Consider the following 22,973-nt stretch of genomic DNA (forward strand, 5'->3'; position numbering starts at 1 on the left):
TAAAATAAGGCTATAGACAATATCATATGGTTCGGTATTGGTATTTTTCTTGATATTCCGCTGTTATTATTATTATTGAAACTGCAGTCCATTCACAAATTAAAACAGCTAAACCTAAAGTTTTTATGAAATGTAAATTAGTGAGAAAATATGGTATAATTTTAATCTAAACTTAATAGATGCATAATCAATATTGATGCTATTTAATGGTTTCAATAATCAATGGTGATCATAATAAGACATTTCTATTGGTGTTCAACTTTAAAGCTGTAAAGCTGAAAATGTATTGAGCAAGTCATACAATACGATAAAGTCCCCTTTGTTTGCATAATATTTCATACTAGTATGATTACAGTTTACTATAATTAGCTCGTTAATAGGCATTTCTGATGTTGATGAATGCATAATATTTCATTCACATCTCTTGTTTACCATATTTTTGTGTTACATTATAATTAAGAACAACCATTAGGTTCATTGAACTTCCTTGTAATATTATATTACGACGTTTGTTATACAATGCCTTGACCATCGCAATATTAAAAGGCTTGCTACAGTCATTGATAAATCATATCATATCAAATAACCAATATTACATTTGGCGAAATCTGAATCCGTGACACATTTAGTATATTAATAACGTATAGTGTTATATTACAAGATAACATACAATTATCATGTTATAGCGTTTTATTAACATTTCAAATGCGTTTCAGCGAAAGTGAATTCGCAATACATACTTGTTTATGTATTTTTATCATTGCCGTAATGGATTTGAAATCCTTTCATCATAATGAATGAAATATAGATACTATAACATAGCGATGCAAATCCATTACATTGCGGAAAATTGGATCAAATCAAATATGTTGGCAAACATATGTAAACGGATCTCAAAAGTTCAGCATTTTGAACGATCGCATGTTTGTAACTAACTGATTGGACCTTTGGCGAAAAGTAAAATAGTATTTTGTAGATTATGATATATGCGAGTTATCGAACATTAATATATTGCATTTTCAATTCAATGTGCCATAGGTAAGATCCTCAATTTGCGACGCAAGGAATCAGGACTAACAAATAATGTCTTTTCAAACGAGACCCTTCTCATGATTACGAATTGCCATTTCTCTTCGGAAGCGGAAAAGGAGTATTTGTAGATAAGAGAAAAACGCCAGATTGGTAGTTTATGGTACTCGTGTGTAAAGCAGGAAACGGCGATTTTGAAAGAAACTGTGGGGTTCAGATGTGGAAATAAACTCCCGAGCTTCTTCCTTCTCTCTCTTGCTCTCTATAAATAACAAAAGCATCCTGCGCGAAACATTAACACAGTTCCTACGTACGACTCAGTAGTAGTCATTCCCCTCCCAATCGACCGATTGCCAGACGGTGAGTCTAAATTTAGAGAGAAGGGTAGCAGAGGATCGTGGATGCAAATAATGTACGTGCGTCTAGAATGCGTTTAAAAACGGCTGCTTTCTGAGCGAAGCAATTTTATTTTTCTTGAAAGATTCTGGATTTTACAAATATTTAATTAATGACATCAATGTCTGGTTTCTTCGATTCTATAATTTCTCTTTAATTACCCGTTGAAATTTCGAGCTTAGCTCAAAATTAATATTTTCCTATTGTTGTAAGTTTTGAGGCCAATTCGGTTGTTAATTATTATCTTGAGACAAATTGTTTACAAAAAATTGAATTATTGAAAAAGAACAATAGCGATAAATAGTTTTGCATTCTGCCGATTTCCATGCGTAATTTATTATTTTTGGAGCGGGCTCATTGATCACCAAACCAAAGTTAAAACCGCCGGCCGGTTAGAGTGATAGAAAATTGCAAAAAAATGGTTTCTTATTTTATTACTTAAGTAAGAATAAGGTGAATTCGAATGTTAAAAAATTGTTAATATTTTTTTGTCATTCCTAAACCCTTATTTAAACCTTTCAAGAAGTATGCATATTAGGCATGATTCCGCCTCTATTTATGCAGCGTTATAAAAAGGGTGGGGGTTGTAAACCTTTTAAAGTGTTAGTATAAATTTAATTTTGTTTAATGAAAAATGTTACATGAATTTTATCGAAAAAGCAGACAATTTTCTTGAGAAGAAACACTGCTTGTGTCCATTATCGAAAGTATATTATTTTTTAAATTAATTGATTTTGACAATTTTGGAAGCAAAACAAATGAATAGATTCAAAATGTTGTGACAGTATAATCATATGTGTTATTCGAATTTGCTGTTTTAAAAAAAATTATCGACTGTATTTTTTTTAGCTATTTTTATAGATTACAATCAATAGATATCACGATTTATTTTAATTATATTATCTGTGAGATTAGGAAAATCTAGAAAAACCAAATCTGTAACGATCGATTGGAATCATAATTACATAATAATCACTAATTCCGATCTTCAAGACACGATATAAATTTTAAAACTTATGTTCATATAGGATTTAAACCCAGTTCTTTTCAGGTATTACTCACTGACTTATACCACTGGTCTATTGTAGATCAATGAAATCCTAAAATCGTCCTCGCCTCGCAAAACGAAGATTCTCTCACCCATACACGCTTTTAATTTTTTTACTATATTAATTTAACTACCCTAACTTTGACATTAGAGAAAAAAATTCAGCATTGCAAATTACTCATTAGACAAATGTCTCATTAGACAAGGGTCGTGTTATATGTGATTTAACTAACTATTTACAGACTGCAAGATAGATATTCTAGAAATCTGATTACATTTATAAATTATCAGGTATATAATTTTATTTTTAAGGGAATTGTAAAGGGTCTGGATGTTTATGATAAAAATATTATACACTATGTACATCAGACCTGACAGCGAAAGTTTAAAAGAAATGTACGCACTATAAATTTCTGCTGATAATAGCACATTTTTTCTTCTGATCCAAAATATATGTTTAATTCTGTCCCTCCCCCATCACCTCCCTTAAAGAAGTTATCTAGGTAATAGTGCGCCACTGCTTTATTGATTAGGTTGGACATAATTTGCATTGCAAAGCATATTAATTTTTTCATTGCAGAGAATAATACTTTTATAGCGAAACCCATTAACCCTTTGAACGCGGAAAGCGACTATAGTCGCCCAATTGATTTTTTTATCTCTTTACGCAAAAATCAGTAAAAAAAATGCTTTTCAAGAAAAAACTTTTTTTTGTGAATAAACATAAAATATCATTTTAAATGAATAAAAATTAAAAAATCAGAACATTTAAACACAGTATCAAGGTAAAATTTGCATTTTCAAAAAAAAAAACAATAAAATATTATTTTTGTTAACGCGTTCAAAGGGTTAAGACAACTACCTTGATAAAGCGGACTTCGGATATAACGGACAAATGTAAAAATTGTTAAAAATATCCTGTAAATGTTATACATGCTTAAATCCAAATGTCACCGCTTGTAAATATTGTTCTGCCCAACTTGTCCGTGAAATCAAGTCTTATACAGGCGGCCCTCGACTTTCGCACATAATTGGTAAAGTTATCATGAGTTAACTGTTTTCCACTATTCTTTTTCTTTTCTTCATATAGTATTTTACAACATGCTATGTCTTTATTAATCGCCCTACGCACTTGAGATATGCGTTCTCCATTGAGATCACAATCTTTTTTTATCATTGTTTAAAATCACATAATATTTTCAATCTATTTATAGAAACTTCACTGTCATTATATTATGCCGTTTATTTTCTTCCTATAAAAACACATTCGGAAAACCTACTTTTATATATGTAACAGACTTTCGACCTTAACAGACACCCCCTCACCCACACTAGTCCGTTATATCGATTGTTACTGTACTAATTTGCATCCAAACCAACTAATTTTGAATGCCTCTAACATTATCGTATCCATGTATAGATACCATTAGATAATATAGTTTATTGTAATGCATCGTAATCATATACATACATATATTGTGTTGGATTTTTAAACGTTTAGATACAGAATCACATGGTTAACTGTGCTCTTTTCGAAGCTCAAAGGTCAAAGGGCAGCCAGTCAGACATACCTCATTTCTTTAGGTTTTCTCCACCTTCACTTTAACAATGCTTTCAGTTCAAATGAAGTATGATTTTTTTTATGAATATTATACTTAGACTTTTACACACTCATGGTTATTGCGACCAATAGACCTTAATATATATTAAATAGTCTATAAATAATTTACTCTGTAGTTTATCATGAAAATATAGGGTTTGCGTGTCAAACACGTTTAGGAGGCTACTACGAATACACAAAAAGGTGAACGTTCAGATGCATACAATCGCATTTTAACTTGCTCTTTCCGAAGCGCAAATGTCGAAGGGCACCCAACCAGCCACACCCCATCCCCTCGATTGCATAAAACGGAGTTCAAAAAATGGGAGCATGGCATGTCGTGGGCGGACATTATTTTTAATGCGGCTAAACACTTGGCAAGCGAAACGGCCAACGCAAGAGGCCAATGCCACCCCCGCCACCACCCGTTGGCTCTCGCCGGGTTCAATGTCGAGCAGGGTTGACCCACTCTCCGGACTTTTCGGGTTCGGCTGAAATTATTCGGTTGAAGTGCAGCGACCGAATTAAACCGCGAGTAATCAGGAAGGAATTCGAGTATTTGTCCAGCGATTGGGTTATGATTGGTGTTTAAAGTAAGCGAATGCGCAATGCAGCTTAAGACGTAAGATGACTCAAAACTTATCAGAACTCATTGTATTACATAAAAAATGTATCATAAAATCTTATTCACAACGTAAGGTTCGCATATTTGTCCAGAGATGGAAATTAGACCCCTTGTCATTAACAGAAGATCAAAAGTTATAGGTCTTCCCACAAATCATATAAAGACTAAACAATTTATTTATTCTATGTGACTGTGTAATATTATAAAATTTACATACTTTTAAATATTAGATAGTTAAAATTTATATTAATTGGTCGTAATTTATATTAACTGTCTAAAATTCAAATTGGACTAATCAGAATTTATATTAAATGGTAAGAATTATTTTCACAGATGGACAGAATAATTTTTTTCAGTCAGTGTTTATTACAGTTCATTAGTTTGTATTTTAACTTAAAGGTCAGTTTTATGTTGACAGGTGGTTAGCATAATAATATATGGTCATTATCAAGGTGTTTTATGGACAATTTGCTTGGTTGCTCTCGCGAGTAGTCAGATGTCAACACAACAAGCCAAGCGTGCTCTCCACTGCCGCTCTGTCGTTATTCCCGATTTATGGTCGCCTTGTATATCTTCGCGTCCTTCATACAATTAAATAGCTTCGTTGAGAGTTATTCATGGAGTGTTCAAGGTTCTGACCAGCTCTCGCTCGCACCTTACCTTTATAACAGTTTTGGTGCGAGCAATATATTTTGTAAGATACTTCTAAAATAAATAATTTATTGCCTATTTATATCTATAAATGTTATGTTTTTTTTTAATTTACATGATCCTCCTATATTTTTATTTTGACCGTATGCTATTTTTATACTAACCTTTTGATATTGTTAAGTCGGGAAGTGCGGACGTTTTAGCCCTAAATTGCATCAAAAGAGGGCGCGATCGTGATTTTCGGAAAGGTTCCGGAACCCAAAATATTTAAAAAAAAAACAATAAAAAAAGTTTAGGGTTTTAATTTTAATTAAATTCTATTTGCCGCCCAAAAGGTTTAGATTAGCTGAAAAAATGTCACCTTTATACATTACTTTAGTCAGTTATTCGTGTCGATTTGAAAATTGAACACAATCTATCGAAAAAATCCACAGCTGCACAATATGAACGGGGAAATATTAATATTTTGTGGAATTTCCACAATTATTAAGGGTTTTATATTTATCATTTTGTTTGTCATTTATTAGTAGTTATGTCTATGGCTATGTTAAAAACTGTGTATTAAATAATCAGTCTGATTAAAAAATAGATGCAGTACAATATAGAATGTGCGAAAAACTACGACGATCGCATGCCATGCGAAGAGTGGTCTTATATAAACAATTTTATTTATTTAAAATTTAAATCCAAAAACGTTAATATTGAAATTGGGTGGTCCTACCTACCTTACAAAATTTCAGGATTTGTTGTAAGTGTCCCATCGTAGAATAAGCTTAGGACTTAGTTAATACTTTTTAAATGCATGTATTATTTTTGATTTAATTATAGTCACATGATGAAGATGCATTATCAAATATAATGAAATTATATGCTCTGGTAACCCTAGGTATAGTTGTCTAGTCATAGATCAATGTTTCCCACAGTTTTGCCATTTGACCCGATGTAGAACGATTGCGCCGTGCGGCGGCGTGTTCACGTTTGTTTTGACGACCGTTTTGCAGTAGTTTTGCCTCGCGACGAGTCTTTACGATCGATGCGAAAATTCCTGGCCAAAGATGCATACATATTACGATTCATCGTAATTAATTGATTGGCCTATTAAACGCCAGGGTACAGTTTGCTCCGGCAAGTGCTGATCGCCCGAGAACCGCAGATCAATTATATAGAAGGAGCGTGTTTGCCACTGCTCAATTAAACATTCTAGTTCAATTTGAACAGTTGATTGTAAAAGTTTCGAGAATGCTTGAAGGAAATTGTTTTCGGCTGTTTGACTTAATGGTGACAGTTACTGATGATTTATTTGCTGAGGTTTAAATATATCAGTATACATAGTATACCTAGAACTAAATACATATTGTTTCTCTTTCTAGTTAAGTTTTACTATTGCGATCACGTTTTGTATAGGAAAATAATGTCATGTTGAAGGTACACATGGATTCTTTCGCGTCAACCAGTGCTTAACGGTGTTTAAATGCGATACAATACCGCTCTTTGAAATTCGATTTCAGCTCATTTCCTATTTGTTATTTTGTGTATAAAAATAGGTACTGTATGGACGTGACGGTATACCTACGTATGTACATCTTTTGATTAAGGCGGTGGTGATTGTGATACTATTCAACAACGTTCGATAGCCAGCTAAGTAGCACTTACCGGTCACGTTCAGTAGCGGGGATACCTGCAGCGTTGCACAAGGACACGTTCTCGGTTCCCACAGAAGATTGACGCGCGCACCTCCTCCTACTTGCCACTTTATCAGAAACGCTTCGACAATAGCTTTCCAATTTATCATGCGGTGAAAGGTAGAAATTCTTCGGCGCTCAGATTGTGGCGAGATGAGCTGGTGAAGCTCTACAAACTTTTGCGATGTTACTTGAAGGGTTCAGATTTTGATTAGATTATTTATCTTAATATTGCATGCAATATACGTACTTCCAAACTTACTTCTCTCATCAAAATTGAGATAGTGGACTAAGTCATATTTTAAAAACATTTTTTTTACAATTAAATGATTAAAAACATTGAAATTAAATAACAAAAAAGGTCTAAAAATAATCTTTCTTTTTCTTGTTTATTTTAAATTAAATGTTGACAATACACTACGTCATATTTTTAAAACACGTTTTTTATATTCTCTTTTACCAGAGAACAAGTGAGCTGGTTTTGTCAAAAAATGCTTTAAATTATTAAACGCTAACCGCATATGCAAGTCAATTAAACATTAATTTACAGTTAAATGTTACATAATGCAAAAGTTTGTTTGAAGCTGTTCGGCGAGCGCCGACTGGCACATCCTTCCAGCCGTACCGAATAGTTCCAGGATAGACAACTAAAATCGGCTGCCACAGTTACTTAAAAAATATGCCTCTATGTAAAAACAATATAAAGCCATATCAAAGTAATCAACACATACACCGTCTGCCCCAAATCCGCGAGGACTAATTATATTAGTCATATCTCCGGTTCTAGTAGCGCTATCTCTTAGTTGTGGCATGTGCTTTGTATATTTAGGTTCTGATATTGACCGTCGATTATTTTTCCGCTAGCTTTTCTGGTTCGACCAGAATACCAAGCCCAGGGCAGTTGGTCGTTGCATGATACTGCACAATGCGAATATGGTACGCGAATTTTTGGCCAATACAGGCATCGTGGTACTCAGCCACCCTCCGTATTCACCTGCTCTGGCTCCCTGACACTTCTGGCTATTCCCAAAAATTAAGTTGGCATTGAAGGGAAAACGTTTTGACACCATTGATAACGTCCAAATGACTGATACCTGAAAAACTTTGGTTCGAATCCCATATATTTTTTTATATAATATATTATTTTGTATATTGAAATAATACTATGTATTGGTTTTTCAACATCGTGACGCATTGGGGTAACCTGTTAGGTCACGTTGCTCTTAATTTATTTTAAATAAATATGAAGCCTAGTGTTTTTCAATTTTAATTATGTCTAGGAGATCAGAATTAGTGAATATTATTTATAAATAATTTGTAGCAAACATCGCAGATTGGATTTTCCTAGCTTTTCGTAATCTCAGAGCAATATCATGAATATTAATTAAGCTCGAGCTAGGTGGTGCTGCAGCTTATAAAGAATATTACATATGTATATATAAACATGTTTAATTGATATTGCAAAGATGAGTAGATATGCAACGCACGAGTATGTTCCAGGGCAAAACCCGAATCTTGTAGAAATGTTTCATTATATATACATTTCTACAAACACCAGTTAAGCATATCGAAGTGTTTTTAAGATATTCTTACTATGCTAAGCACAAATTTGTCAAACCTTAAAGCTGTTTTTTTCAAGAAAAAATCATCGTATCATCCAAAAATCTTCCAGTCTAGTTTCGTAAATAAATTTTACAAAATGCCATTTAATAATTTGTAACGCCAAACGATTTATCTGTCTCTAAAACGAAGTTTAATAATGAATCATGTACAATCATATAGCGTGTAAATTGAGATTTTTGTGGTTGGTAAGGGGCGGTGTAGGCAATCCGTTGATTTTCTCTGATTTTTAAATGTTTGCCGTAAGTATATTTTAAGAACTATTTTTTTGGTTCAGCGTTGTATTTACATATTTTATCTATTAGAATATATAATGAATATTGCATCTATCGCAAACTTTACTTATAAAAATAATGTTATTCCTTTTTTGAGATAACATTTCATCAATGTTATTTTATGTACTTCATTTACTTAAAAATGTCCACATTGCTATTGCCAAATACATATATAAATTCCCAAGTATACGATCTTAATTTGACAGAAAGTTTGTTAGTATATTTTCTTGGAATTTGCCTTTTAGCATGTCATCACTTTTCAGATTAATCCCTATTACTTGAAGGTATAGTGAAAGTTTCTAAATTGTATAGTTAAAAATCTAAATATATTTTGCACTTGCATCAAGATTTAAAAAACTATAAAAATTGTCAATTACTGTTAACATTCTTACATAAACCCTTTAATTATACAAAATATTAGATATTTCTCAAAATGCACGCGCCTTGTAAAACCTAGATTAAAAAAGGGAGTTGAGAGTTGAAAAAGTTTATGAATCACTAGTATCTGTTTTTCTAGTATCTATTTTTAATCTAGTATTTCTAATCTAGTATCTGTTTTTATCGAAATGATAAATTAAAATAATGCTGCAACAATCATACATGACTTTATTAATTCACCAACTGTGAATGGCTTTATTTTATCAGTTAATAAAGGTGCTACTTATGAACTGACTTAATTGCAACCTAATTATATTTTCGCGAAAAAAATGCACTGTGTTAAAAAAATCGTAAGCTTTTCTGCAAGTTGTGAATATCGTGTCGAGTATATGTTTATTGTGCGATGACATAATGTCATCGCACAATAAACATAATATCTTGTGTTTTAATTAGATAACGAAATAATTTACACTCCACTTTGATTTAAAAGCACGACTTTTGAAGTCCACTAGTATCTTCTAAGTAAAAAATAAGAACAAAATACGGGGTACTGAAAACGCTGTCGAATTATAACTGCGTAACCTTATATCGAATACAAAGCAATAGGAGCACCACATACGGTCATATCTTGCAACTCCTTAGCTCGATGGATGGTCGTTCTGTTATAGCACTAGCTCATGGCCGGATTAAAATCGGCAGCGGGCCGTAGTTTTTTGATCCCTTCAATAACGCTGTCATTCAGCTTTAGCCGAAATCTTTACAAAGGAGTTGAAACAAATTTAACATTGTGTGCATATTTTGAAAAAAGTATATGTTTTAAAGTACATACATGTGCGTAGATTTTTTATTAACAAATAATGATATTCATGGATTTAAATAAATTTCAATTGATAGAATATAATCAAAAATATAAATGATCAACTGTTTATTTCATTAATAAATAGAAGAAATGGCAGTGGACCTAGATTCGATCCTTGTGGTACTACATGATACTACATAGTTTGAATCGTCCTTACGTTTGAGAAATGCTTTTGCAATATTTTTAGAGATTATCACTTGAAAGCTATAAAATTTCTTAAATATACGATCAATTAAAAGCCTATAAATAATATAGAAAATATTTTTGTAAATCTTCAGAATATGTTATTTTTCAAACCAAGTGGAATTCCTTTAGATTTGTGAGTTTTTAATATTATCTTTCAAATTACTTTGGACGGATGAAACCTGCTTGATATTAACTGCATCTGTATAATTTTATTTGTACATAAATATGATTTTATAATTAAGTTTATGATATTAATGGCGCTATTTTGATTAGAGTAACTTCCTTCCTGTCGGGTCCGCTTCCCGTCCTTATCATATCTGCATTCTGAGCGCATATGCATAGGATTTACTGCCATAATGTGGCCCCACACGCTAATGATTTAATCAAGGCGATCTGGTTTTGTATGAGTTATGAATATACTTCCACCGGCCATTTGTGATGGACGAGCTCGGCTTTACTGTCTGACCTCTGTCAATCAAACCAGGGTTCGACGCTCTCGAAAGCGCTCGTTTCGAAAGCGTTGCATAACCCACCGGTCAGTTAAGTATTATTAGAGCTGTATAAACACACATATAACCTTGGCAATATATCATTGATTGTGTTGACTTTCGTTTTTAACGCTGTCTTTCTTTTGGTTTCAGGTCGGCTGTTGCTCGTCTTTCACAAAACTCAACACGAAGGTGAGAACTATATTTTTTTATTATTATTATGTTATGTAATACTGCCATGATATCATACCATGACATCGTACATTATGGCTGTTGGGTCTTATAATCTCTTTGGAAAAGTTCTGAATGACCTGACCGGCCAACTGCGTAAAGTAAGTCAGTGGGTTAGGTCGCTTGGAAGCGGGCATGCTTGTCCCATTTATGGAATTCTCCGACCTGTATTGAATGAACGTTCAGTATCACAGATGCTGCGCATTCCAACTCAAATATCACTAGATTTTATTCCTATTTGACGGCTTATCGTATAAAATGCAACATTATAACCATATTTAGCTTATTGCCGCATTATATAAAATTCTGCAAGATTGCTGTATTTGTATTCCACTTCATAGAACATATCAATCAACCCCTCTTCAGCTCATTCTGATCATATTTTAAGGATTTCAAGATTCGTGTTCTTATTTAATTTAAATTTTGGTCCCAATTTAAGTCGAAAATGAAAACATATTTGTGCGTATTGTCGTTATATGAGAAAAAGAACCTCATTTGAACATTCTCAAATGAGGTTCTTAAGTTAAATGGAATTTGAATGTATAAAAATGTGTTTGCAAACATTCTGGTAATAATTTAGATTTTAGTATGCATGAAAAGCACTTATTCGATATCTTAATCTGAGATACTATGTACTACGAACCTCGCGAATAACTTTTTTAATCCGCAAATTATCATTTTTATGTATGATAATTTGCGATTCGCACACTTTTAAATTTGCTCCACTAGTGGAAAGGCCGAGAAATTATCTTTGTTTTTCTTCGTTATTTTATTATACCATAACATGAATGTATTTTTGTGCCCCCGTAGTCCGTGGTGTTTGCGAGGAAATTCGATTATCGCACGACGGGTAGCCCGGCGAATGTAAAAGTGGGGCGCGCTGCCCCTCCCGATTCGAAAGTGACAGTGGAACGGGGTCACCTTAACCCCACCCACCGCCCCCTTCTTACCTCCCTCCTATCAGAGCTGTTCTTATCGACTCTACTGGTTGTGTTGACCTCTGTCTGATTCTGTGCTATCGGTCACGGCTCCGCTGTATGCCAATGCACTGGAAAAAACAACAAAAACAGTCGAGATTTTATTGCTAGCCTAATGGCAGATAGTCTTTTGACCCACATTGTGTTTTTCAACATTTATTACGGTCCAATATCTCGGCGTATCCGTTTGGCGTATTGACAGCAAAACAAATCTCGAGTTTTAAGAATTCGTCAAAGTTTCTAAAGGAAGAATGACGCAATCCTTTGCGTGACAATGCATGTTAGAAAGTATATCCAAAATTTTGTATCTGTATATACAAAATTTCGATTCCGTTTAATTGGACCACTGTTTTATCGGGACAGCCGGTTATTTGGGACAAATTTCAAGGAACAGAAACCAAATATATATATATACATATATGATATATAAAAATCATTTCGTTTAGTTAGGACAGTAAATTTAAATAATATAGAGATTTTATAAGCTCCAATTGTTAACTCTATGTATCACCAGATTACAGTGATATTTTATGCAAGTAGGCAATGACAATAGCCCTGAATACATTCGCACTGAATACCCGTGCTGATTTTGTTCAATTTCAAATCTACAAAAAGATATGGTGGGGCAGGTGGGGAATTTTCCTCCCCCTCTTGAATAGATGTTATTTAATACTATGAATTTTAATAAAATTAAAATATTAAAATAGCTAAAAATCTTTAAAAAACAGTATTGAACCTATCCCAAAAATATTTTTTAAATATGTCATTTCAATGAACACATTTTCACTGGTAGATATATATTTTTACCAGTGAAAATATAATTTATCTAGCAAGTGCTAAAAAAAACATTATTTATTTACATGCGATGTAAAGTTATATTTTCACTAGTGTAATCCAAATACATTTTCACCTGTTGATATATATTTATATTAGCTAAAATATAATTTAACGGATATAATAATATAATATGTCTATGAAATTTAATTTGAAAGTTGCAAAACGTTAATTTGTTGTTCAAACACAAACAAAAACAAATTATAGTTTTAAGTCCAAAATACAAACTAAGCCAACTCATCTCTCATGATATATTTGATATCATACTATGTTTTAAAAATAAGATAGCCATCTTTACCGATGATAATAATACGAACTTCTTATATAAGTGTTGGTTAAAATATATTCAAACCGAATTTTGGTCAATAGGAGGGCGCCAAAACAATTATCACTTTGCTTTAGTTGTGCTTTATTCTATTCACACATATTGTAATCGTAATATTATTATAAAAAGCCTGAATATGAACGTTAAATAACCAAGCGCTTCCGCTGCGACGGAACAGTTTTGCTGCTTTTGACGTGGATTTTTGCGCTCTTATATTGGTCAAAATTTGGTTTAGTTGTACTTTATTCGATTATAATTTATTATAAGTCGTAATATTGTTGAAAAAATATTATTAAGCACGCTAGATAACCGAGCGTTACTACTGCGACGGCACGAATTTATTGCTTTTGACGTAGATTCTAATCAAGCACCCTTTGAATTTGGTCAGAAAAATGCATATCATTTAATGAAATATTATAAATTTTAATGAAATAGAAATATCAACAAAAAACGATCACTGATTTTCCAACTTTTGCCCCCCCCCCTGAAAAAAACTGAAATGACATTCATGAACACAAGACAGGCTGCAATTGATGAATTCTTGCTGTATTATGTACATTATTTTCATGTCTATTTTTTTGCCAATTATTATTATTTTTTTTCTTATTCATATGTATATATTGTTTTTCTTCAATACAATATTTTTTTAATAATTTAATAAAATTAAAAAATTCATATTATATTTCATGAATTTTTATATTAAGGTCCATGTGGGATTTAAACCCAGATCTTTTAGGTGAATAGCCAGAAATTTATGGTTGTGCTGATTATTAAAAAAAACTCGATCTTTCACTTCTCCAATTCTCATCTTGGTTGATTATTTGTATTTTATTATTATTATTACTTTTCTAATACATATTGAGAAATTTAGAATTTTTTAATTTATTTTGTATACTATATTAATTATAATCTATTTACATTTTAAATAATTTTAATATACTGTCTTATTTATGAATAAAAATTGTCAAAATTGTATACTGAAAACTTGATTTCAATTTTCTGAAGCCATGAACAATTAAATAATTTCCAATAAAAATCACTATTCTTTGAGGTTACATTTTAGATGGGCCAGATTAACTAATTGAAATTTAGAACAAAAATTGTTTAACGTCTATCTATCTTTATAACATACGGAAAATACTCGGAAATAAATATAGCCCAAACCCATAATATAAATAGAAGTGGTCAAACCAGAATATAAAAAAACATTTATCTATTCAATTTAATTTTTTGTTTTTGTAACTGATTTAAAAAATAAAAATAAAAAAGTAAGGTGCAAAAATAGCTATTTTACCCTTCTTTTATTTATAGCTATTGGTAGGGTAGGTAGAAAAGGGTAAAAATAGCTAATATACATATCAATGACTGAAAATGGTGTACAAAATTACAATATACTTGTATGATTTGATGCAAAATTAAAAAAATATGCTATATATTGTTTTAAATCATTTAAATTAATAAATATCTTAAAACTAACTTCTAATTTTAAGAAGTGGGCCGGATGCGGCCCGCGTGCCGCGTGTTTAACGCCATTGGTCAGAGAGACGGGCAACTTTTTTCACTTTTACTTCTGAATGAAAAGTGAATTTCACTACTTCATACATATTTAGTTAAATATACACAATTGTAAAGCTTAACTTGAATAATATATATCAACATATTATAAAATCATAAAAGTTGAACACCAAACTCTAATTTACCATTTGTTGTGATTGGGAACACTGCTTTAAATGAACACAGCAGTGTTACTAATGATAGTTACTGCTTTTTAACGTAAGTTATACAATTATTCATTGTATATAAATCATATGTTCTCTAAAATTTAGCTTTGAATTATCGACTCGTCTCGAAATATATATATAACCAACAAAGAATACTACCAGAACATGCAGTATATGGACGCGAGCCAAAGCTATATTTAATGGCACGCAAATCATTCATAGACTTTGTATGTGTTTGCTCTTTATAAAAATGCCAAGTGCGTAAGATAACTTACGTATTATACGATGCACCCAAAGATATATGCTAATATTTGATCGACAATAGTGGTCATTGTGTTGATGGTAGGAGGATAAGTAGGTAACAGGTCTTTTTGTCAAGGCAAGTTTGCTTTTATCCACTCACCGGTCGAATCGTGATACTCGATCTGCTGCTTCACCCTTCGACCCGCGAACCTTTCGCGTATTAAAAATTCCCAATCTCGCTAGCAGCAGCCGCGGTGTGGTCTCAATCTGTGCCTGTTGTTATAATAATAATATTTCGTGAGAACTGACTGCCTCTCGGGCACCGAGATCGTGACGCTAGTTTTTACGGTTAATGAAATTTTATTCGAGACTACTCTCTCTTTGTGCGAAAACTGATAATGTCGTTACTTGATACAGCGCTGCTAGATTTGAGCTTCTCAAGGATGTTTATAAATAAACTCTAGATGCTGATAAGGTTTTATTGCCGTCGTTTCTCTGAGGTCGTTAATTGGCGTTTATTCATAAATATCGTTTATGCATAAAGTTGTTGAAACGAAAGTGAAATAAGGCGCCATTGACGTCAATTAAACTGCACGATCGATGCAAATCTTATCATGTTTCGTACCATTTCATTTTACACGTCGCTAATACTTAGCTATCTTCCGGGAAAGCGGTCATAGTATGATCTTCTTGTTCGTCTGAGCCACATCTGATATATGTAGTTTCAACTGGGCTAAATAATATAAAGTAACAATGCACACCAATACAATATTTTTAGGGAATGCTTATTACTCAACCCATGAATAAATATTGTTCATTTTCACTGTAGATTGCAATGTAATACAGCAACGTAATTCATGTTTTGCCTTTAATCCAAATGCCACATGATTGCTTATATTCTTGTGATGCAATTTTTTTATTTATTATATTGTATAGGTTTCAAAGAAAATGACCTTATGCAAGGTATAATAGAGAGCATTCGTGAAAAAGACTTCAGTGTTATAAAACATACGAAGGCAAGTTTCTAACTATATCTGAACATTAGAAATTATAATGACAATGATAAAGTTTTGTATTTTGTGTAAAAATGTCTGCTTTCATCTTTACACCATTTCAAATATTTTTAATGCTTTTCTTTTATTCGACATAAATATAAGTTTAGTACTTTTTTATGATATTTTAAGACATGATCTGTCTGACCTAAATATTATTTATTATGTCACTATATTGATCCTTGCTTATAGACGAATACACGAAGTCGCTTATCAAAAAAAGGTAGATTTCTTAATAAATATACCTATTGCAAAGAGACTCGTGATGCAACTTCAATACAGTATCATTGACTATAATCAGAAGACCACAAAACCACACCTAGTCAAAAAGTGACACGGCATTGCTTTTTAAAGTAACGTGGCAGTTCTAACTTTTATCATGTCATGTTATTTGTGAAGAATTTTCAATATTTTCAAATTCTTTCATCTTAAATCGATTTTTGTGTTGATTTATGCTGTGGTGACGTAAACAGACCTTCCAGCTTCTCAAACATAATGATGTGTGGACCATATTTTTTTCTTTTAATATTTGGTGGTATAATTCTCGTTTGTATAATAGCTATCATGACACATTACGAAAACCCGTTATGCTGGTCATATAAAAATGTTACACCTGTTCAATTGTTATTGGTCGTAGCGTCGACAATTGGTGAGCAAGAAAACCTCCTATATTCAGACCTAGCGTATATAAGCGCATACATAACAGTTGGACTGCGTTTCTGTCAAGACCTTATTTCGGAAATTATTTCCGAAAAAATCTTCCACCATCAACATAGAAGACCGAGTAAACAGCCGCTTTCGTCTTCGTGTTTGTTTCAGCTACGATGTCTGAAATTCGAATTCAATCTGTTCTTCGAAGACGGCTAGATTCTGCAGACGCATACAAGGTTACGAAAGCATCACTTATATAATTAAAATAATAACGCAAATTGTATGTGGCAGACGGGTTGTGACGGGTGACATTTAGACATAGATTAGGACGCTGCAATAAAATTTACTGCAGTATAGTATGTTGTAATATAATGATAAGAGAGATCAACGAGCGAGGCGCGCCGGCCATAGTTTTCCCGTTCATATACGCCAAATGTATGTGCTGTCACGTCAGTATTACCCGAGCGCCGCTTAGTTTTGGCCATAATAAAATAAATAAATAGGCCCCAGCAATCTATTATTGTAAAAGAGGATATAACAAGTGTAATGTGTGGCTTATGTGGTGTTACGCATCTCGGCATGTGCTTGTGCAGTTTGCATGCAAGTGGCACCAGCGAAACGTCCGAAGAACGGGTTTTCAAATGCATTTGTCTCGCGAGAGTCGCAAATTCTCCACGAGTTCAAGGTCGGCTCGAATCTAATACCGAGTCATGAATTTCGCAACTCGGTTTCACAATTCGCGTTCTGCGCCGCACTGGCCCACTTTCTCCCGCCGCTTCTCCTCCTCGCGAGCTGACCGACCGTCGGTGTCTCGGTTGGCTTTCTAAAAGTGTTTGGGCTCCCGCGAGCTATTGACCATCCGCGGACGAGCCAAGGCCGTCGCTGGGTTTAGTGGCCATAAATGAACTCGGCCGCGAGCCAATCGATCGTTCCGATTATGCAACGGCCCTGGCAACCGACCGAGAGCCGAACTGCTCGGCCGCTTACTGCCACTGCCACTGCACCGTTCGATGCGGCTATTAAGTCAATTAAAACGGCGACGAGGTCGTTTCGTAATCGGAGACAATATTCGATCTGGAAGTGCGTCTCTGCAAAAGTGCATCAGAATCTTAAATTTATGTTATGTCAAGACGCCTTCTTAGATTCCACAACCATCCACAGTTTTGAGCTTCATCTTATAACACCGGTTTAGACCTAAAAGAGCAGGTCTCTCAATGTTGACGTAGTTTTCCAAATAGGCCCCTCTGTAATATTCTATATACGCCTCAACTGTCTTGTAACTAAACCCCTTTAAGTGAGGTTGAAGTTCTAGAGGGAAAGGTCGGACCGCTCCGGGCGGCACTTCTTGGGGGTGGTATTTTCGCGATGGAAAGACCGTTCGTTTGTAGTTCCAAAACTGAATTGCGAAGTTGAGTATGTGAAAATAATAAACAGTTTAACAAATGCTGATCTTATGACCCCGGCTGGTCATACAATGCCGCCCAAATAGATAAAAATATTTTTGGCTAGCCCGAAAATTTGGAATCGGTAAAAGACTAGATGTTCCTCATTATTTGTTCGAGTAGAGCGTATGCTAAAATAACGAAATGACTGATAACTATTACCATATTTCATTGAACTTGAAAATTGTTTTTTTATAAAAAATAAATAAATTTAAAAGCATGTTATATCTGAAGTGGGGGTGAAAAGGGGCTGCCTGGGCCGGAAATTAAAAAAAATATTAAAGACATGCGCTAAGTACAGATTTTTAGGAAGGTTAGATTTTATATGAGATAATTGTATGGGTTAGGGGGGCAAAGTTAAGGATTGCTCCGGGCGGCACAAACCCAAGCTATGCCACTAATGGTGTATGGAGGGTAGTTTGTAAAAGATTTCAGATTTCATAACTCCATTTAGTTAAGAGAAAAAAATGTACAGTCTTCGTATTGCTTTCCTCCATCAGGCAATACAAAATCTAATTCAGCTCATCTTGCAGCTATAAATTAATTTTACCAAATCATCCAAACTTCTTGTAAAAATGTCAAAAATGTCAATGAATCATATAATGCACAGCTTGCTAATAAAAACACGTTCAAATACTGACATTTCAATTAATTTCCAATGAATATTTATGCGCCCCACATGACATACGCATGCAATACGATTAGATAATACGTCAATTAATGGGTAAATCAGAACACTACACACACTAACAATGGAAAGTTACACTTATCTCGTTAGCACATTTATAAGTAAAATAATAACCATATTGGTTTATATTTACAACCTATTTTTTTTCGGCAAAAAGTCGAAGATAAAACAACAAACACTAAATTATTATCTATTAACTTAAATATTTGATGCAACTTTAAATACTTAAATATTTACAATCTCGCCCACTTGATACTCTGTCGCGTTTTTTTCCTTTGACACAATTATGAGACTAGCGTTAATTTTGGTTTTTACGACTCCGACGCGATTAATAAAATAACTGCCGCGCTGAGTGGATCCGTCGTTAATTTACGACCACCGGACGGAACCAAGAGGGATCAAGTGTGATGATAATAATTAAAAGATTTTATGTGGGTCGGCTCATTTCTGTGAAATAAAATATATGCTAAATCATATTTATGATGTTCCAAACTAGAGTAGTAAAAAGTCCAGCATTTATGTTACATATCAAAACAATTTTTGACACATTTTAAGCATGTTCGATCAAGTTTTTGCTAAAATGTTGGCAACCCTAGCAAACCAGAGACGTAAATGAAGAGAAATCGTCATCAGTGGATTGAACGACCTTCACCGCGATAGAAAACTATACTCGCGTGTTGTTTTTCGACTGTCTCGTAACACTTTTTCGGCAATGATGGTCGTAAAGTTGATGGTGGTTGATGTTCGTCCTGAATACGAAATGCGCGAATTTGCATTGGTGAAAACAGGATGCGGCGCGATGCGTCGCTGCACAATATAAAGTGTAATTTGTTATTTTGTGGTTACAAATGTGCAAGTGATTTTCTTATCAAATTAAGAACACGCACTTAACAAATCAGAATTAAACCATGACACATATCATAATGATTTTTTCTACCAAATTTAATTCATCGAGCTTTGGATAAGATATGGCACAGATGCCTAATTCACAAATAGCGTACTATCGAAGCAATATGTAGAATTACTTGAATCGTACACATCCAGCTGATTATAAAAAAATAAATAAATAAAAGTCGGAGTCCGACAAGGAAGTGACCTATGACCGATACTCTATATATTACACAAATGATTTGCTATAAATAGAGAATGTAATAATTGCAACATTCCGATGATACAGCAATACTAATGGGGAAAAATAGAAAATACAAACTTCTACAAGTCGCTAAAAAGATCATCCTTTCAAACAAAAAATGAAAAATAAAATAAATTTTAATAAATGCAGCTAAATACATTGGTATGATTCGGTGAAAATTGTAGTGAAAATAACTTAATAGTTATTATAAAACATTGAAACTTGTATTGGATTATGGGAAGAAACTAACAATATACAATAAAAACTTGAAACCAGTTTTATGTCATGCAACTCTGAGGATATGCCAAGCAATGCCACATTAAAATGATTGAAAGAGTCCAAAATAGAGTGCTATTAAACATTGTAAATGTGATCTAAGTGTCGAAGAAGTCACCAGTGCTATGAAACGCCCTGCAGTTAAAAACAAAACGAGGCTCCGACAGCACGTCAATATCGAGGCAACAATCTACTCAATGTGGGCAATTTGAAAAGATTTGATCATCACTGGATATTATTTTGTGTTAATGACTGGAGTGTAACTAAAAAATTTTGACCGCAATTGGGCGAATATATTATTAAAATACATAAATTGAATATAAAGTAAAATTAATTTTTGATCGTATATAAAAATAATAATATAGACATACAATAAACAAATCAGGATTAATACAGAAAAATACAGAACAGATTATCCTCATCAAAACCTTATTTTTATGTAGAAAATGGCACTATTGTTTTATTACTCTATTACAGTGATGTCAAACCTTTTTAGCTAGGTGTGTCAAAATGTTTTTAAACTTAGCTCATATCAGCAGTTAAATTTAATATTTTTGTTACAACTGATACTAAATCACAATTTCACATATCCCAGATTTTGTCATACTATATTATCTGTCAATGCTGATTTTAACTTTATATTATTTATATTATAATTTTTACTTTATCGACTCTTCTCTTATTGTGAGACCATTGCAATATCTATCAATAAGCTATATAAATAAAAAGCAACGTTCGTATGTGTGTACTCTTTAGACTCAAAAACTACTGGACAAATTTGGCTGACAATTTCACAGTTTGATCTTATTAGTGCTGGGAGTGTTTGAATGAAATCCGATAGGTAACGCTATTGTTTTTATCGTGTTGTCGGGCTCAAACACGCTCCCTATACTTTTGACGTCGTATCATGATGTCACTTTATCGCCGTCGATTTTTCTATGTTTAAATATATCTTAATTTAGTATTAAATATTCGCATCCTGTCACATACAACCCATAAATCAAGTTTTAAATGCTCGCCGCCGTTTTAAATATTATTTAAATGTTTCTCAAATTCCTGGTATATTGACATCATTTAATTAATTAATTTATTAAGTATTGCTGGTTCCGCTACTGTTAACAAAAGCTGGTGATTTCGTTTTTTTTTTTGTTATAAAATACGAAAAACGAACGTATTAACCGCTCTAGTGCCACGCGTTTCATGCGGGGCTCAGTCGCTACGCGCCCGTAATGATACTTCTATGTAAATGGAGAAACCTTTAAAATTATTAACGCTTAAATGGCTGTCTTTAAAATTACTAAAATTAATGTGGTTTTTTAACCTTTTGAACGCGTTAATCAAAAATAATATTTTTTTTTTTTTTTTTGAAAAATGCAAATTTTACCTTGATACTGTGTTTAAATGTTTTGATTTTTTAATTGAAAAGCATTTTTTTTACTGATTTTTGCGTAAAGAGATAAAAAAATCAATTGGGCGACTTTAGTCGCTTTCCGCATTCAAAGGGTTAATGTCACCAGGGTTGCCACACACATTTGTATTATATGAAACATACTTTTTAATAACAAATGATAATTGTTGTAAAACGATTAAAGCTATTTTTGTTTCTCAAAGTGAGTTTGGGGTGTCTCTCCAGTTCGCGCCTTTGTTATATGATATTTCTCGACTGAATTTCACACGTTAGATGATAGGGTGACATTCAAAACATGCCTATTTTTTATTATTGTTAAATTCCTGATTTAAGAGAGTAAAAGATTGTTTAATTAAAAAGTTAAGTTATGACCTTCACGTAGTGTATTGTGCGTGTTCATGTCACACGTTCTAGGCCTATGAATAAAAGTAACTTTTAGTTTGTATCAAATACTGTGTATCAGCGCCTTTTATATTCTTTATATATAATATAGTATAACTGTAGATTACAGCCTCTGACATGTATATCAATTGTACTTATACTTTTATATGGTACTCCAAATTAAGTAATGCATAACAGCTTTTATCGTTTTATAAAATTATAGCCCTTTAAAGGCCAAACTCCCCTTATCTTCATATAAAATCCAAGTGCTGATTGCACGTGTCTTCGTTTGGATTGCACTTTAGCATTGCTCAATCGACTGGATTATTTATAGTGCACACATACCTGGATCGGCCTCGATATCCACTTATCGCCGCTTATCGTCTCCTCCTTAACCACGTCGGTAAACATGGACTCTGGCTGTCTGGTAGACTGCGGCTTCAGGAGGTTTACGCACAAATTAAGCCGCCGAATCCGCTATTTAGACCAGATAACAAATACTAGAGATTCTACTCAAAACTGTTTACCGCCGACTGACGCCAGTGAGTGACTTTTAACCGTTACATTTGTGTTTGCTCGTCGATTCAAGGATCGGATCAGCTCGGGTGCAACGAACTCCGGCTGGAAACCACAAAAGCGGAATATGCACAAGTCTTATTGTGACCCATTTATCAACTTTTTAGTCTTGGCTCGTCTGCGCTCCAGACTAAGTGGTACGTGATGTCATCGACGATAACTTAGTGAAAATGCAGTTCTGCATGCATGTCTGCTTGAG

General features: G+C 33.3%; 1 protein-coding gene and 1 long non-coding RNA gene across 6 annotated transcripts in view; one reads left to right on the top strand and one right to left on the bottom strand.

The window, feature by feature from the left end:
* The window catches only part of EcR (Ecdysone receptor), a 431,050-nt gene that overhangs the window by 137,264 nt on the left and 270,813 nt on the right, over positions 1–22,973 (top strand). For all 5 annotated transcript variants that reach the window (XM_088182126.1, XM_088182129.1, XM_088182127.1 and 2 more), the window contains one exon: positions 10,991–11,029. The gene's annotated coding sequence lies outside the window, so the exon portion shown is untranslated. The remainder of the gene's footprint in view (positions 1–10,990; positions 11,030–22,973) is intronic.
* Positions 601–7,482, bottom strand: LOC148236589 (uncharacterized). Its single transcript, XR_015808970.1, has 2 exons — positions 3,330–7,482; positions 601–3,086 (listed from the first exon to the last, which is right to left on the bottom strand). It is a non-coding gene; the product is annotated as an uncharacterized LOC148236589 (long non-coding RNA).

This window comes from Plectrocnemia conspersa, unplaced genomic scaffold, assembly GCF_051122295.1.
Source record: "Plectrocnemia conspersa isolate PC_06_02 unplaced genomic scaffold, ASM5112229v1 ptg000003l, whole genome shotgun sequence".
NCBI lineage: Eukaryota > Metazoa > Arthropoda > Insecta > Trichoptera > Polycentropodidae > Plectrocnemia > Plectrocnemia conspersa.